The sequence below is a fragment of the Musa acuminata genome, chromosome BXJ1-4, assembly GCF_036884655.1.
Source record: "Musa acuminata AAA Group cultivar baxijiao chromosome BXJ1-4, Cavendish_Baxijiao_AAA, whole genome shotgun sequence".
In the NCBI taxonomy this organism is placed as follows: Eukaryota; Viridiplantae; Streptophyta; class Magnoliopsida; order Zingiberales; family Musaceae; genus Musa; species Musa acuminata.
In genome coordinates, this window is record NC_088330.1 from 14135924 (window position 1) to 14153892 (window position 17969).

The following is a 17969-nucleotide window of genomic DNA, read 5'->3' on the forward strand; positions in this document are numbered from 1 at the left end:
TTTGGTTCTACGAATTAATCTCTCTATGAATCTTTTGTTAAAACTATGAGTCTTGAATTCGAAATGAGTTTAATGGGAGAGTTAACATTCTTCTTAGGTTTACAAATCAAACAACTAAGCAATGGCATCTTTATTAGTCAAACTAAATATGCTATGAATTTACTAAAGAAGTTTAATATGAAGGACTCAAAAGCCATTAACACTCCTATGAGCACCTCCACTAAGTTAGAAATTGATGAAAGTGGAGAAAGCTTTGATAAAAAAACTTATAGGGGTATGATAGGAAATTTACTTTACCTCACTGCAACAAGACCAGACATCATGTTCAGTGCAGGACTTTGTGCTAGATTTCAATCAAACCCTAAGATATCTCATCTCAAAGCAGTTAAAAGAATACTCAGATATCTTAATGGTACCACAAATCTAGGATTATGGTACCCAAAATCAGAGAATCTTGAGTTAATTGCTTATGCTGATGCGGACTTTGCTGGCTGTAGATTAGATAGAAAAAGCACATCAGGAACATGTCAATTCTTAGGACATGCCCTTGTTTCCTGGTCATCTAAGAAACAAAACTCGGTTGCACTATCAACAATCGAAGCTGAATATATTGCAGCAAGTGCATGCTGTGCATAAGTTGTATGGATGAAAAACACCTTAGAAGATTATAAAGTTCATCTTAAAAATATTCCAATTAAATGTGATAATACAAGTGCAATATGCTTAACAAAGAACCCTATACAACACTCAAGAACAAAACATATTGATATCAGACATCACTTTATACGAGATCATGTTACGAATCATGATGTAATCATAGAGTTCATTGATACTAAACATCAACTAGCTGATATTTTTACAAAACCTCTAAGTGAAGAACAATTTGATTTCATAAGAAGAGAATTAGGAATGTTGATGTGTCCGAATACTTAAACTAGTTAAAATTATTTTTCGGACTTTATTGAATGATCAAATCACTTGATTACTTTTACATGCCTTGGTATCACTTGATCAAATAACATGTTGGAAATTATGTGTCAAATATAAAAATGTTTTGTCTTTGAAAATCAGTAGCTTACTTATGTCCGAATGCATTGAAGAGTTCATTTCATTTTCGGATTTGCTTAACAATTTGAATGCTAAAAATCGGATTTTTCTGTACACTCTTATGAAAATTTATTTTGGAAAAATGAGTTTCCTCCTTCATGAACAAAGAATTATAACATACAAGGAGAAGAGGTATTCAAAGCATTATACATGTCATGCCTTCCTTTATGTGCTTGATAACATGCTTATATTGTTCTCCTGGAATCACATCTACCATGCTTTTTGTTGATGACAAAGGGGGAGAAATATATGAATTGATATGTTTGCTATCACTGATGTTGATATGGTTGCTATCACTGATGTTGATATGGTTGCTATCACTGATGCTGATATGTTTGCTATCACTGATGTTGATATGGTTCTATCACTGATGCTATGATTAGGCCATACTTGCATCACCAAGAAATATATGATTGCTATCATTGCTATGATTAGGCCATACTTGCATCACCAAGTAATATATGATTGCTATCATTGCTATATGCCCTGTATCAAGATATCAAACAAAAATTTGCATCGTACGAGCTGATATCTTACCATGTGATGCAATGCTACACTTGCTAAAATATTCGAAATGTGTATATCATGTAATGATATCAAAATCTTGCTTCACAGCTTTACATGTCGATATCTTACAATATGATGAATTGCTACAATAACCATCATCCAAACTTGTTATATTTGAAAATGAATGTCAAGCCTTGACATCATCTTCAAAGAGATACATCATGATAGGAATCATGATGGGAATATGTCTCTTGAATTTATAAAGTTTTTAAATTCAAGAAGTATGGCATATAGACAGGGGGAGTTAAGGTTAACTCCATTATCAATTGATTGTCATCATCAAAAAGGGGGAGATTGTTGAATCTCGGATTTTGATGATGAAGTCAATTGTCATTTGTTTGTCTAATCTGTGTGTTGAGATAAGTGTGCAGGATTAACTACGATGAAAGTAAGACATGCAGTAGGAGTCGCGCCGGAGTCATGACAATGATCACGTTGGGAGTTCGAGAGCTCGACGGAAGTTCGGACAGTCATCGGAGGTTCTGCGGGAACAAATCCGAGAAGTCCAGAAGCTTGCCAAAGGAGCTCGTCGGAACTTGCCAAGTGGATCGTCGCAAGTCCAGGAGTTTGCCGGAAGTTCGCAGGAGGATCACCGAGGGTTCGTCGGATGATCGACGGAAGTTCGCCGGAAACTCGCCGGAAGAAGCGATTGATGTACAAGAGCAAGCTGCAGAATATGTCTTAGGAAATAATCGTAGTTAGCACATTGATTAAGTTAGAAATGGGAGGTGATCCCATTAGCTTAATCTTGGGGCAATTGGGCCCCTGAAAGAATCAAATTGGGCCGAATGGATTAACCCATTCGGACCCTGATTGCTGTGGGAGGTGCAACCGCCCAAGCCAGGAGGTAGCACCGCCCAGGCTATGTCTCCCAGCGAGACTGGGTGGTGCAACCGCCTCAGCCAAGAGGTAGCACCGCCCCGGGCTCAGTCTCCGAGCGAGACTGGGCGGTGAAACCTCTTCTGTCAAGAGGTAGCACCGCCAGAGCTCAAGTTTCGAGCTCTGCCAGGCAATGCAACCTCCCTAGTCAGGCGGTGCAACTGCCTGAGCTCGGTCTTCGAGCTCTGGCAGAGAGGTGCAACCGCCCCTGATAGAGGTGGCACCGCCCAGAGGCTCAGTCTTCGAGCTCTAGCAGGCGGTGCAACCGCCCTAGTCAGGAGGTGCAACCGCCTGATCCCGGAATTCCGGGAATTGACAGATTTGAGCTCCAAATTTGAACTGGGTTGGGGCCTATAAATACCCCACCCATTCAGCACTGAAAGCACAGAACACACACTCGAAATCTTGCTATCTTTCTGTGGTTCTTAGAGCTCAAAACTGCTAGTTCTCCTCTTTCTGTTCTTCAAAGTTTGAGTTGTAAAGAGAGGAGAGAAAACTTCTGTAAGGGTTGTCTCCTAAGCCCGTCAAAAGGAGTGAATCGGTAAGAAGGTGGTTGGCCTTTGCCTATTGAAGGAAGGCCTCTAGTTAACGTCGGTGACCTCATCGGTGGAGGAAGCCAAAAGTGGAGTAGGTCAAGATTGACCGAACCACTCTAAATCTCGGTTTGCATTTCCTTTAAGCATTTTACCTTCACTGCAAACTTCTCAATAGTTACTGCCCTCTGCAATTTTACAAACAAATTTCAATGTTTAGACGTAAATCTGCGTTTAGACGTAAATCTGCTTTTTCGTATGATCATCATATTGCAAATTGCATTTACGTTTCGAGCTTTACCAATACTGCACACTGCCTTTATACTCCTGCTTAAACTGTGTCTTATCTAATCAAGTGATTTACGAATCAGCATTTAGACGTAAATCAGTTTCTTCGTACGAACTTCGGATTTCAGTTTGCGCCGATATTCTGGTTTTTATCATAGCTGCAAACTGCCTGCTTAGTTTGACATTAACATTGATTAGTATCAACTTTCATACAGAAGTTGTTTTTATCGGTCGAACGCAGCTTTCGATTTTAATCGCAGAAAGTTTTCCGCTTCACTAATTCACCCCCCCCTCTTAGTGCTCTCGATCCTAACATGACCGAACCATTGTAAAATCGGTGTGATCTCTGGTTTGCATTTACTTATTGTCATTTACATTACTGCAACCCATTTGCACTTTAATGCTCTACTTCTTTGTCTCCGTCTTACTTATCTCTTCAAGTTAAAACGCAATCGAAATGGTTTCAAATGAAAACGTTACTTTTATCGTATGAAGTTTCCGAAAGTGTTTAAATCGTCAAAAATTTATCACACTTTACCGCTGCACTAATTCACCCCCCCCTCTTAGTGCCGCTCCGATCCTAACAATTTCCTTAATTCATATCAACAAACAAGGAAGTAGATTAAGATTTCCTTAAATTATAATAACAAGTAACGAAAGAAAATCAATTCCTAACTTAAATATTTGATGTGATTACAGATATTCTCCCAATCCTTCAAATAAGTGAACCTATCTATCCTAAACTTACTAGTTGTTTTAAAATAATCTACATGTAGATGAAGAAGAAAGGGTATCTACCTATCTATTAGGACATCATATATCCATTACAGATAGATCAATTTGTGATATCATAGGAATCCCGGTAAACGATAGAGGTTGTTATTTTAGAGGACAATGGGATGATGAAACAGTTGGGACCACTTACGTTGATGCCTTATGAACAATTTTTTGCAATCCCAACTTAATGATAATTCCAAAATCTATGAACATTTACTACTATTAAGCACCAAAATACTTCAACACATCTTGATTAGTATCATTCTCCCAAAGTAATATCATCATGATGAAGTAAGCCAAATGGAACTAGGTACCATGTATTTGATCATGAAGGGATATAACAATTGCTTTGGTTACCTAATCCAATAAAACATGATTGAAATATCTAAAAAGGACATGATACTTCCATATGGTGGCCTAATCATAAGAATACTCCATGCCTATGATATTGTCATTCCACCCGACGAAGAAGTTATAAAATTAGACAGATTTAGTATCATAAATAAAAATCTACTTCGACGGATGAGATGTACATTTAGAAATGGTATGTGGATTAGACAGCCTAGAAGGACCGATCCCCTCTAACCTGAACCAGAGCCAGAAACACCAATATTTAGGGGTAATCAATCTCCTCCAACTGGTCCCTTTGAGGAATCATCTCCAGTAGAGCAAGCACCTTCGTCATCTATCGAAGACATAGGGATTTGGATGGATCGATTTGAACAATGACAAGATCAACTAGAACAATGCCAAGATCAAATCTTAACTAAGTTGCAATAGATCCATCGACAGTTTGATACCTTATTTAGATATTTTAACTTTCCACCACCTGAATAAGCTATGTATGTATTTTTGAAAAGTGGACACAATTCCTCTTTGTTACGTTGTAATACTATATTGTTTACCTTAATGTTGTAAACTCCGAATGCTATTCACTTTGATGATCACAATCCTATGCTTTTATGCTACTTACTTTGATAGTAAAATTCTACGCTAACTACCTTGATTTGTCCAAATGCATGAATTTGTTAAATTTCATTTTCGGACTTTCTTAATTCTTTGATCAATCACTTAAATTTTATGATATGAATTTTACAAGATGATAAGGTTTTGTGCTTCAATAACATGTTAGAAATTTTGTGCTTTGATGCTAAAAGTTTCTATGATGATGAGCATGATGCAATATCATGTTTACTTTCATGATTATGATTTCTATTGAATATTGAGAAGTTTAAATCATACATCGGATTCTTAATCTTTGAGTACTACAAAGCACTAATGATTTTGCCTCATGCAAGTAGTGATGAAAAGCTATGAAAAAATATTTTATGAATGCATGAATTGAATGTTTATCTTTTCCGGATTATCTTTCACTTATTTGTTTTCTTGAATGGAGCTTTCATGAGTCTATGCCATATCAAGTTTATTTTTGATACATAGAAGTCATTGACAAATGCATCTATCATGGATTTATCTCTTATGAATTTTTAATTGAGAAATAGATTTGATATGATAATTCTTTCACATGAATTCTTTCTTAATGAAGGAAGAATCTTTTTTGAGATAAACACTGGCAAGGATTTAATTTCACATAAATATCTTGATCCTTGTGAAAAATGAAGCATGATTTAATGAAACTCTTTTATCGTTGTTAACTTCATTCAAAGTTGGTTCTCAATGGTTTTTCCTCCTTACTTTCCTCCTTCATGCGAAGTTTTAATGAAAAATAAAAAGGAAGAAGATGATGGAAGCCATCTCATTAAATATTTATAACTTTTAATATGAGAACTTTTGAATGATATCATGTCATGAATGCTTGAAATATGATTTGTATGAATTTAAAATATGGCATGAATTTTTACCACACTTGCATTTATTGTTGAATCATTCTCCTTTTTGTTAATGACAAAGGGGGAGAAATAATACCAAACTATGGTAAATTGATGATAAATATATGCAATTTAACACTTGAAATGTTTGCATTATGATAAGATATCTAGAGTATAACTTACAATTTTATAAATTGATATCTTGCCATAGAATGAATCGCTATGTTTGTCATCCTTCATATTTGAAATATCAAGACTTGAAAATGGATGTCATGCCTTGACATTATTTTCAGAATGTTACATCATGATAGGAATCATGATATGTGTATTGATAAGTTTAAATGAACTTAACTTATCAATATGTCTCTTGAATTCAAAGTCTTTGAATTCAAGAATGACTTTTCTCAAGTATGGTATATAGATAGGGGGAGTTAAGATTAACTCCGTCATCAATTGATTGTCATCATCAAAAAGGGGGAGATTGTTGAATCTCAGATTTTGATGATGATGTCAATTGTAATTTGTTTGATCTAATCTATATGTTGAGAAAAGTGTGTAGGATTAACTATGATGACAGTAAGACTTGAAGCAGGTGTTGTGTCGGAGTCAAGATCGAGATCACGTTGGGAGTTCGAGAGTTTATCGGAAGTCCGGACGTTTGTCGAAAGTTCTATGGGAACCAACCGAGAAGTCCAGAAGCTTGCCATAGAAGCTCGTCGAAACTCGCCAAGAAGATCGTCGCAAAGTCTAGGAGCTTGTCGGGAGTCCGCCGGAGCATTGCCGAGAGTTCGTCGGATGTTCACTGGAAGTACGCCAAAAGCTTGCCGGAAGTGCGATTGACGTACTAGAACATGAATTACAGTAATCATGTCTTAATTATCATAGTTAGTATGTAAATTAAGTTAGGATTGGAAGGTAATCCCACTATCTTAATTAGGGGCCAATTGGGCCTTAAGTTTGGCTGGTTTAGGCTAGATCCAAGGCCCAACGACGACCCAGAATTTCTGGCTGGTGGTGGCACCGCTTGGGAGACTCAGTCTCATAGGAATTCTGGGCAATGGTACCACCCTTGTCAGGCGGTGGCACCGTCGGTAGTTATTGCTGCCAGCGGTGGTACCACCCTTGTTAGGCGGTGGTACCGCTAGAGCTTAGTCTCTGAGCTCTGTTAGGTGATGGTACCTCCCAGACTGAGTGGTAGTACCGCCCAGTGTCAGATGTCAGGCGGTAGTACCGACCAGTAATGGCGGTGGTACCGCTAGGACCCCAGAAATCCGGGATGAGACACTTCTTGGCTCCATTTTGAAAAGCCAATGGGATATATAAAAACTCCACCCTTTTCTGCATGAAAGGGCACCGAAATCTTGATATATTCTTGAGTCTTTGAAGTGTTAAAGAGTTATAAAAGTGCTAGAGTTCTCCTCCTCTCTTTCTAAGTGTTGAGATCATTCAAGAGAGGAGTGAAACTTGTAAGGATTATCTCCTAAACCTGACAAAAGTCGAAAAGCTATAAAAGGTGGTTGGCCTTCGCCAATTGAAGGAAGGACTCTAGTGGACGCTAGTGACCTTGTCGAAGGAGGAAGCCGAAAGTGGATGTAGGTCACGATTAACCGAACCACTCTAAATCTGGTTTACATTTCGTTTTGAGCAATCTTCCTTAACTACAAATCATTTTATAGCAAAGTACTTCTTCTCCTCATCTTGCTTTCACTACACTTACGCTCTCTTACATTTTAAAGTAATTATCCTTTCGAACCAGTTTTCTTCGAATGTACGAAATATTTTTTAAAATCACATAAGTTTTCCGCTGCACTAATTCACCCCCCCACCCCCCCTCCTTAGTGCGCTCTTGATTCTAACAAGGTCAAGCACCCTCCTCTCTAGTGGTAATCCATACAACATGGCTGTGATGATGCTCCTAAAAACTCCAGGCCTGCTTTGAGGTGGAAAGTGGGAGGAGAATAAGAAAGACAAGGAAAGACTGTAGCCTATGAACCATTGAATCTCTCCTATTTATAGAGGTCCCTTGTCAAATTAACCCTAATGGGTCCTCCCCTATTGGGTATTGGATTTTCATCCAACTACCCAAGCCTTTTAGATTAGTGAATCTCTATCCAATAATCTCTCATGGGCTTTTATTGGATCTCATCCATGGGATCCAATAATTCAGGGGCTTATTGGATATTCAATAAGATAGGGGCTCCGACGGATATCTCATATCTGAACCTCTACTCATCGCAACACCTACCATATGTGTGTGACCCTCTAGGCCTAATATCGAGCTGGTTGTAAGTCATACCTATTAGAACTTCTTCTGACTTAGTGAATTATTATCTCCATAATAATTCACTCGACTCATCGACTACGGACATACTAGGCCACTACGCTGCAATCCCCAAACGATACAGGGGAATCCAATCCATTGCACCTATCTATCCTCAGTTACCATGTACCTATAGTTCCTCATTCATCTAATATCCTAGAGATCGTATATCGGGCATGGTGCTGTCAGACCCATACAGTTTTTACTAGAGTCTCGCTCTAATTGGATTCTCCCGGAGAACTCTTTCTCTCTCAATCCGAATGACCCTAGCCAGGGATTTGTCTAAGCAAGAATATATAGGACATTTCTCTCATGATACCGAGAGTGGATGATCCTCTATCGACACTTAATAGCCCTCGTAAGGTTGACTACCACTCCCAATGACCGGCTGTACTAGATCTGGGATATCCAAACCTATAACTCCGGTATCAAAGAATGGAGCACTCATACAGGACATCCTTGGTGTCTCAAGTCTGAGGACCTGATACACCACTTGGACTACGGAATTGCTGTCTGACAATAAGGTATCATCAACTATCTAGTAATCCGTAAGTAGATCAATCAGTGAACTCATTGGCCAATTAGCACCTGTACTGTATCCCTAGTGTCCCCACATGAGAAGCTATGAGACCAGTTGCATCCATCATATGGATGGATATATAGCACACCAGTTTGTGGTTAACTCGATGTCCCTCTCGAGTAACCTATGACCGGGATTATTTAGGATCTATGTTTAAAGGTGAATCGGTCTTATTATCATGATCTCATCATGATCCGATTCCCATTGCACAGATCCAAGGACATCACAATATATATGCATATATGCAATAGTCAATATAAAGTGATAAATTCCAAAATATAATAAGCAAAATGATTGCATGTCAAATCACATATGCTATCACTCACATGATTGGCTTGCTGGGCACCTATGACTAGCAATCTCCCACTTGACCTAAAGCCAATCACCTATATGTATGATCCCCATCAGACCCTCGTGATGCTCAAAGATAATTTGAGACAATGGCTTTGTCAGTGAATCTATAATGTTATCTTCGGAAGGAACTCTTTCCACTACTACATCTCTTTGGGTCATGATCTCTCTAATAAGTTAGAACCTTCTCAGAATACTTCGAATGAGAGTCGGGTTTCCTTATTTGAGTAATCGCCCAATAGTTATCACAATACAAGGGAATCAGCTCCTCGCTACCCGGCACGACTCCCAGATCTGTGATGAATTTCTTCATCCAAACTCCCTCCTTTGTTGCCTCTATTGCAACAATGTACTCCGCCTTTGTGGTCGAGTCAGCAGTGGTATCTTGCTTGGAATTCTTCCAGCATATTGCTTCTCCATTCAAGGTGTACATATACCCTAAATTTTACTTGCTATCATCGACATCAGACTAAATACTTGAGTTTGTGTAGCCTTCAACCTTGAGGCTACTACCTCCATATACTAGTAAAAGATCCTTAGTCCTTCTCAAGTACTTAAGGATATACTTTACTGCTTTCTAGTGCTCCAAGCCTAGATCTGCTTGATACCTACTCGTGACACTCAGAGTATACAATATATCAGGCCTGGTACATAGCATGGCATACATGATAGACCCTATTGCTGATGCATTGGGTATCATTATTGAATCTCAAATTTTGATGATGAAGTCAATTGTAAATTGTTTGATCTAATCTATATATTGAGAAAAGTGTGCAGGATTAACTACGATAGCAGTAAGGCATAAACCAGGGTTTGTGCTAGAGTCAAGATTGAGATCTCATTGAGAGTTCGAGAGTTCGACGGAAGTCCGAATGTTCGTCAGAAGTTCTACAGGAACCAACCGAGAAGTCCAGGAGCTTACCAAAGAAGCTCATCGAAACTCACCAAGAAGATCATCATAAAGTCCAAGATCTTGCTGAGAGTCTGCTGGAACATTGCCGAGAGTTCCTCGAATGTTCATCGGAAGTACGCCGGAAGCTCGCCGGAAGAGCAATTGACGCACCGGAACAAGCATGTCTTAGTTATTGTAGTTAGAGCATAAATTAAGTTAGGATTGGGAGGTAATCCCACTAACTTAATTAGGGGCCAACTAGGCTCTTAACAGGGCATAATTGGGCCGAAGTGAGCTGCCAATTCAGCCCCTGAAAACATGGTCGGCGGTGGCACCGCTTGGAAGGCAATGCCCCTAGATTTATGGGTGGTGGTACCACTAGTAGCAGTGCTGCTAGCGGTGGTACCACCCCTGTTTGACAATGGTACCACCTAATGTTAGATTAGTGATGGTAGTACCGCCCAATAACGGTAGTGGTACCGCTAGTACCCCGGATTCCAGGGATGTAACACTTTTTAGCTCCAATTTTGAAGCCATCGGGGACTATAAAAACTCTGCTCTTTTCTGCATGAAAGGGAAAGAAAGTATTGGCTTAATTTTGAATTCTTGAGTCATAAAAGTGTTGTAAAAGTTAGAGTTCTCCTCCTTTATCTCTTAGCCATGTAACCATCCAAGAAAGATGAGTGAGACTTATAAGAGTTGTCTCCTAAACCCGGGAAAAGGAGAAAGTGCTGTAAAGAGGTGTGATAAGACCCTAAATTCTTATCATAAAAAAGAAGAAGAGAAAGGGATGATCACTTCGAGGGGATCGGCCTCCTTGATCGCTTCGAGGGGATCGGCCTCCTAGGGTTTGTCAAAAGATATAATAGTATTTTTCATAGATAACTGAAAAGAAGCAGTTACATCCCTATTTATAGAGTTTCGACTTTAGCTAAACTAAACAGAATTAATAAATATGCAGAAAATAAATTTACAGAAAATAAAATTAAAGCACAGAAAATAAAAGAAAAAATAAAAGGATCCTAACAATCCCGCCTCCTTCAATTCAGTCTTGTCCTCAAGGCTGAGTAGTATCAAATTTTGGAAACTTCTCCTTTAGCATGCTGTAGGACTCCCAAGTGGCATCTTCCTTTGGTAAGTTGGCCCATTGCACTAGCACTTCAGTTACAGGATGTCTGCAACACATTACAACTCATCGATCAAGCATGGCTTGTGATTGAGCTTGAACTTCCCCAGTAGTAGAAGTGTCCAGCAAATGGCACTGCACTATTGCATCTTCACCCAATTTCCGTTTAAGGCATGCAACATAAAAGACTGGATGTATTTTAGAGCTAACAGGCAAATCCAAGTGGTAGGCAACTAGTCCAATATGTTCTAATACCTCATAAGGCCCAAAAAATCGAGGAGATAGCTTCATAGAAGATCGGACCTTTATGGAAGTTTGCTTGTAGGGTTGAAGACGAAGGAAAACCCAATCATCAACAATAAATTCTCGTTCACTTCGGTGTTTATCAGCTTGTTGTTTCATTCTTGCTTGTGCGACTATGAGGTTATCCTTTAAAAGCTGTATAATCTTATTTCTATCCATCAATTCCTTGTCCACTTGATCAACTTTAGAAGAACTGGGTACATATTTTGTAATTGTAGGTGGGGGTTGATCATAAACTGCTTTAAAAGGAGTCATTTTAATAAAAGAATGGTAAGAGGAATTATACCACGACTCTGTCCAGGGAAGCCATTTGACCCATTCCTTCGGCTTGTCGCTAGTAAAGCATTGGAGGTAATTTTCTAGGCACCTATTTACCACTTCAGTTTGCCCATCTATTTGTGGATGATAAGCAGTGCTCATATTCAGCTAACTACCTTGTAAACAAAAAAGTTCTACCCAGAAGGAGCTAGTAAAAATCTTATCTCTATCACTAACAATGGAACGAGGACTCCTATGTAATTTAGCTATGTTTTTCACAAAAATACGAGCAACACTTGCAGCAGTATAAGGATGTCGTAAAGCATAGAAATGAGCATACTTTGTAAGTCTATCCACAACTACAAGTAGAGTACTCTTTCCTTGAGATGATGGGAGATTGTCAATGAAATCCATGGATATGTCGGTACAAATAGCATTAGGAATAGGGAGGGGCTGTAGTAAGTCTAGGGTGGCTACTGTCTCACTTTTGTAACGTTGGCAAACTTCACATTCAGTAACAAATTTCTTGATAAAATTTTTCATACCTTTCCAGTAAAAAAGTTGTCGAACTCGCTTATAAGTGTGGAGAAATCCCGAGTGACCAGCAATTGGTGATGAATGAAACTCCTTCAGAATTATTGCCTGGCAAGAAGAATGTGGGGCAACCACTATTCGGCCTTTATAGCGCAAGTCCACCGAATCCCAACTATAATTTGAGATAGAACTTGGGGCTTCTTCCAATTTTTTAATAATGCTTTGGATCTCAGGATTATTTGACCATTCCCTTCTGATAACTTCCAAAGCCTCACAAATAGGAATAGAAATAGCTACTAGTTCAGCTTGTTCTGGAAGGCGTGAAAGGGCATCTGCTACTAAATTCTCACTCCCCATTTTATAAATGATCTCATAATCGAATCCCAGTAGCTTTGTGACCCATTTCTGCTGCTCTGAAAAAGAAATCTTTTACTCTAGAAAATATTTGAGGCTTTTGTGATCAGTGTGTATTTGAAATCGTCGACCAATTAGGTAGGGTCTCCATTTTGTGACTGCATGTGTTATGGCTAGCATCTCCTTGTCATAAATAGATTAACTCAAATGGGAAGGGGAAAGAGCCTTACTAGCATAAGCGATAGGCCGACCTTCCTGTATTAATACAACCCCTATTTCTGCTCTAGAAGCATCAGATTCAATCATAAACATCTTATTAAAATCGGGTAGAGCAAGCACGGGTGTAGTAGTCATTGTAGTTTTCAAGAATTGAAATGCCTGAGTTGCCTCTTCTGACCATTTGAATGCATTTTTCTTTAGAAGTGACATCAAGGGGGCACTAATTTTGCCATAATTCTTCACAAACTTTCGATAATAACTTGTTAGTCCCAAGAATCCCCTTAGAGCTTTGATTGAGTTTGGAATTGGCCAGTCTATCATCACTTGGATTTTTGAAGGATCAACTGCAACACCTTTTTGAGATATGATATAGCCGAGGTACTCAACCTTAGGTTGCCCAAAACTGCACTTGGATTTCTTGACAAAAAGACTATGCTCACGAAGAATATTAAAGACAATTCGTAAATGTAATAAATGACTTTCTAGGGAATGACTGTATATTAAAATATCATCAAAGAAAACCAAAACAAACTTACGGAGATGAGCCCAAAATATGTCATTCATTAAACTCTGGAAGGTAAAGGGTGCATTAGTTAACCCAAAAGACATTATTAGAAACTCATAATGGTCGTTATATGTCATAAAGGCAGTTTTCTGAACATCACTTTCATGTACTTTGATTTGATGATAGCCCGATCGTAGGTCCAATTTAGTGAAGACCTGAGCTCCTCCCAATTCAGCCACCAGTTCATCCACTACTGGAATAGGATATTTATCTTTCATTGTAATGTTGTTAAGTGCTCGATAGTCATCACACATCCGCCATGAGCCATCCTTCTTTCTGACTAGTAAAACTGGGGAGGAATATGGGCTAACACTAGCTCGTATAACTCCTGTTTTGAGCATCTCTGTGACAATCCTCTCTATCTCTGCCTTTTGGAAATATGGATATCTATAGGGTCAAACATTGGTTGGTGCCTTCTCGGGTAATAGTGGGATCCGATGATCATGACATTTAAGAGGTGGAAGTCCGTGTGGCTCTGCAAATATATCCGCAAACTCTGTTAGCCATGATTCAATATTTCCAACCGGAATATTCACTATCATTTCCTTTTTAACATTATGCAATTGCACCAAAAATCCAGTGTGTGTCTTTCGAAGGACCCGCTCTATCCGATGGCTAGTGATAGTTGTAACCTTACCTCCCCGTCTTCCTTTGAGAGTCACTTGTCTTCCATTAATATAGAACTTTATAATTAGTTTAGAAAAATTTCAGGAGACATCACCTAGGGTTGATAGCCATTCAATTCTGAGCACCACTTCATAGTCTTCCAAGGTTAATAAAAAGAAATCCATAAATAATTATTGACCTTGCAAAATTAGTTTTATCTTTGAGCACTTGCTGTCACAGGTTAAAATCCGTCCATCGGCGACCTTAACTTTAAATTTGTCACAACATTCGATGTGGTAAGCTAATCGGGCTACAACTTTCCTATCCATAAAATTATTAGTGCTACTCGTATCAATCAAAACAGTGACAAACTGGTGTTTTAGATTTCCCCTCATTTTTCTAGTTTGTGGATTAGAATAGCCAGCCAATGCATGCACTGTATATGTGATGGCTTCAACATCACCATCGATTTCCACTTCTTCATGATCGGAATCTGATACTTCTACTTTCAGTTCCTCCTCGATCAGTTCAATCATCAAAAGTCTTCCTTATTTGTATCGATTCTCCTTACTCCACTTTTTATTGCAATGCCAGCACAAACCCTTCGCTAACCTTTCTTTGAGTTCTTCTCGGGTTAGTCTGGTAGTGTTATGGTTTCGACTAGGAGTAGATGAGGTAGGTTGCTTACTAATCACCTGTTTATTGGCACCTCTATTTCGACGATATTCCACACTGATTTTTTTCTTCATGTAGGCATGTAAATGAAATCACAGCCATCATAGTGCGGGATTGACGAGCCTTAACCTCGCACCGGATCTTAAGAATAAGCCCTTCAATAAATGTACCCAGAAGTTATCGTTCTGACCAATCTCTAGCTTGGTTGGATAATCTTTCAAATCTACTCTGATATTCCAATACTGTAGAGGTTTGACGAATTTTGGCAAGTTGGCCATCAACATTTTCATATTCAGATGGGCCAAAGCGAACAAGAAGCCCTCTTTGAACTGCTCCCACGAAGGAACTCCATGACAAGTTTCGTACCAATCATACCACTAGATTGCATCTCCATCGAGCTGAATTGAGGCCACTTCTACCTTGGATTCTTCTAGGGTTCTATGAAAATGAAAAAAAATTTCCGCCCTAGAGATCCAACTGGTCGGATCCCCATCTTCCCATCGTGGAAATTCTACCCTGATGCGTGGGTAGTGTGTGTCACCATCCTGGGGCCCTTTTCTTATATCTCTCGATCTGTTCAACGTAGAACTGGAGCTCCCATCTTGTTGAAACCCGCTAAAGTGCTCCAACAAGCTCTTTTTGAAATCATGAAGAGTTTCTTGTAGCCGACTCTCAATTCTGGTTTCCAACGCTTCCATTTGTGCCTTCACTGAGTTATCGGCAACCATTGCGTACGATTGCACGTCGTTAATCCCCAGTTCTTGTTTCTAATGTCCAGTCAAGGGCATCTGCACAGTAGCTAGGCAGTAGCAGCGACTGTGGCGACAGTCGGCATTCACAATAGCAAGGGGACCCATGTGACTGTGGTGCGGTTGGAAACAGGGGCAGCAAGGTGAGTTGCTTGTGCTCTGTTTCAGTTGCAAGGGATGAAGGGCAAGGTGGAGCAGCGACTAGGAGGCGAGCGGTGGTCATCGCACGGTGGCCTGCAACGGTGATGGGTCGGTTGGGTGGCGACAACGCTCGAGGGGAAGAGGAGTGCTGGAGGAGGCGCAGTTGGAAACAAGGGCAGCAGCGGTGAGTTGCCCTGTTTCGGGCGGGGGGGGCAGGGGCACAGTTGTCATGACCTTAGCTGGTTTTGCCTAAGCCGTGCGGCACCCTTGCGTGTCCGTCCGCAAAGGTCAGCCTCCCCGAAGCCTCCCATTGTCCCTTAGGACCACCAAATGAGAGAACGGGTTAGAGAGAACGCCTCAAACGGGATCCACAAGCAAACATGTCCGAAAAACACTTCATAGACAATGCAAATTACAAACAGACTTTACAAGCTCTGAACAGTGGCACAACAAAGGGTAAAATGGTCCATTACAGACCGAAAAGCTCTCGCACGTGTCCACATGACACAACCTTTATTTACAAGCCTAAAGAGGCCACCAACCCAACTAAAGTGGGACTATTAAGCCTTCGGCCGCCCCTCTACATTCTGTACAAGGCATGAACATGCCAAAAGACACGGACATACATAAGCATTACATCAAACACCCTGTTTCAAAGTTTGTCCGTGACATTCTCCCCCACTTATCCCTTCGACGTCCTCGTCGAAGCCTTTGTGAACACTGCAACTCTTCGCCTTTGCTGAGTCTTCAATCTTCTGCTCCAGCTGCAATGCGCCTCCTGGCTCCCAGCTGCTCTCCGCTGCTGTTTTTGAGTAGTCGAACCTTTGATCCGCCATGCTGCTTCAACTCGCCAATGACTCTGACTCTGGTGTGGGGTTGGCTGAGTTGTGTTGATCCTTGTTGATTCCTGCGGATCTCCCAGATGAAGGAAAAGACCATCCTTACTGCGCCAGTCTCTCAAAATTTTCACATGCTGTTTGAACTGGGTGGATGCTTGTTGGAGCTTTAACGAGCATCGCCTCACAAACTTCTGAAGTTTTGGGTCCTTTCTCCACAAAATCTGCTCATTGACTCTTCTTTCAGTTAGTTGCCACATCCAAGTAGGTTCGCATCACTTCCACTTTCGATTGGCATTTCGTTGGGAAATGAGGCGGACAATCTACTCTCAGTAGCACTGATCACCGTTGGTGAGGATTTGACAACTGTTGTCTTTCATTATCTTCGAAGGGTCTTTGAACTTGTGCAGAGCTCCTCTGCTGGATAGATAAGAGAATTGGGGTACTCGGTTTCGCCCATTCTCTTAAGAGTTGAGAAGGCAAAGGTTACTTGACTTCGCCCGCCTCCTCGAGGTTGTACTTCATGCATCGAGCTGGTTACTGGTCTTCGCCTGCTCTTTGCTCACACTTCTGAAGCACTTGAAGTGTTTGCACTCCTTGCATTGAGTTAGCTACTGTGATTCACCTTCTCAATGCCATCGAACTTCTGGAATGCGGGAAGTTTTCACCCCAACTTGGAGTAATTCTCTGATAGATGAGGTCGCCTCTAGGATTGTACCGTCTTCTCCATCAACCCTGCCGCCTACTCCACTGAGTGGCAAAGGTACAGCACCGCGTACTGCCTGCTTCGTTCCTTGGTCGTGCACTCTTGCATGACCCGAAGTCCTTCACTTACGGCTGTCTTGATGAGAAGCACACTGACACCGGTCTTACGAAGTTCCTCGGCCTCTGCCCTTCAGCCTTGTCCCAGTACTTGGAGATTGCCTCTGCATGCTCCACCTCCTCGGCCCCTTTCACGACCAAACGCTCTCCCTCCGTGAGAGCAAGGGATCTGTGACTTTCACGGAAGTCCCGCCTCTGCGGTACCATGGCGCTACCATGCCCATGGCACTACTATCCGTCGCCTCGCCTCTGAATCCCTTTTCTTCATGATCAGTAGAGATGTCTCCGTGGCACTCCTCTGAGTCCACCTCCATTCTAACTGATGCTTGATTTTGGGTAGCTAAGTCCCTCTGGACTCGTCGTCGCTTCCTCGCCCCTTTCGACCCCCTGCTTCAACACCTCTGTGTTCTCCAAGCAGCTCCTTCTGGTCGATGGAAAGACAGACTGCACTCCCATGCATGGCCTCTGCCATCGCATTGTAGGGTTTGCACCGATTCTGTTCTCCATAGCTTCCTTGGTAGCAACGTTCGCTTACTCGGCCTTGTCCTCTGACTTGCCGGGCTCCCTAAAGCGAATATGAGCTCTGGAGCAGTCCAACTCTCCAGCTGCTTCGATCATACCTCTGCATGATCAAGTCCCTCCCATGGAACTCACTGGT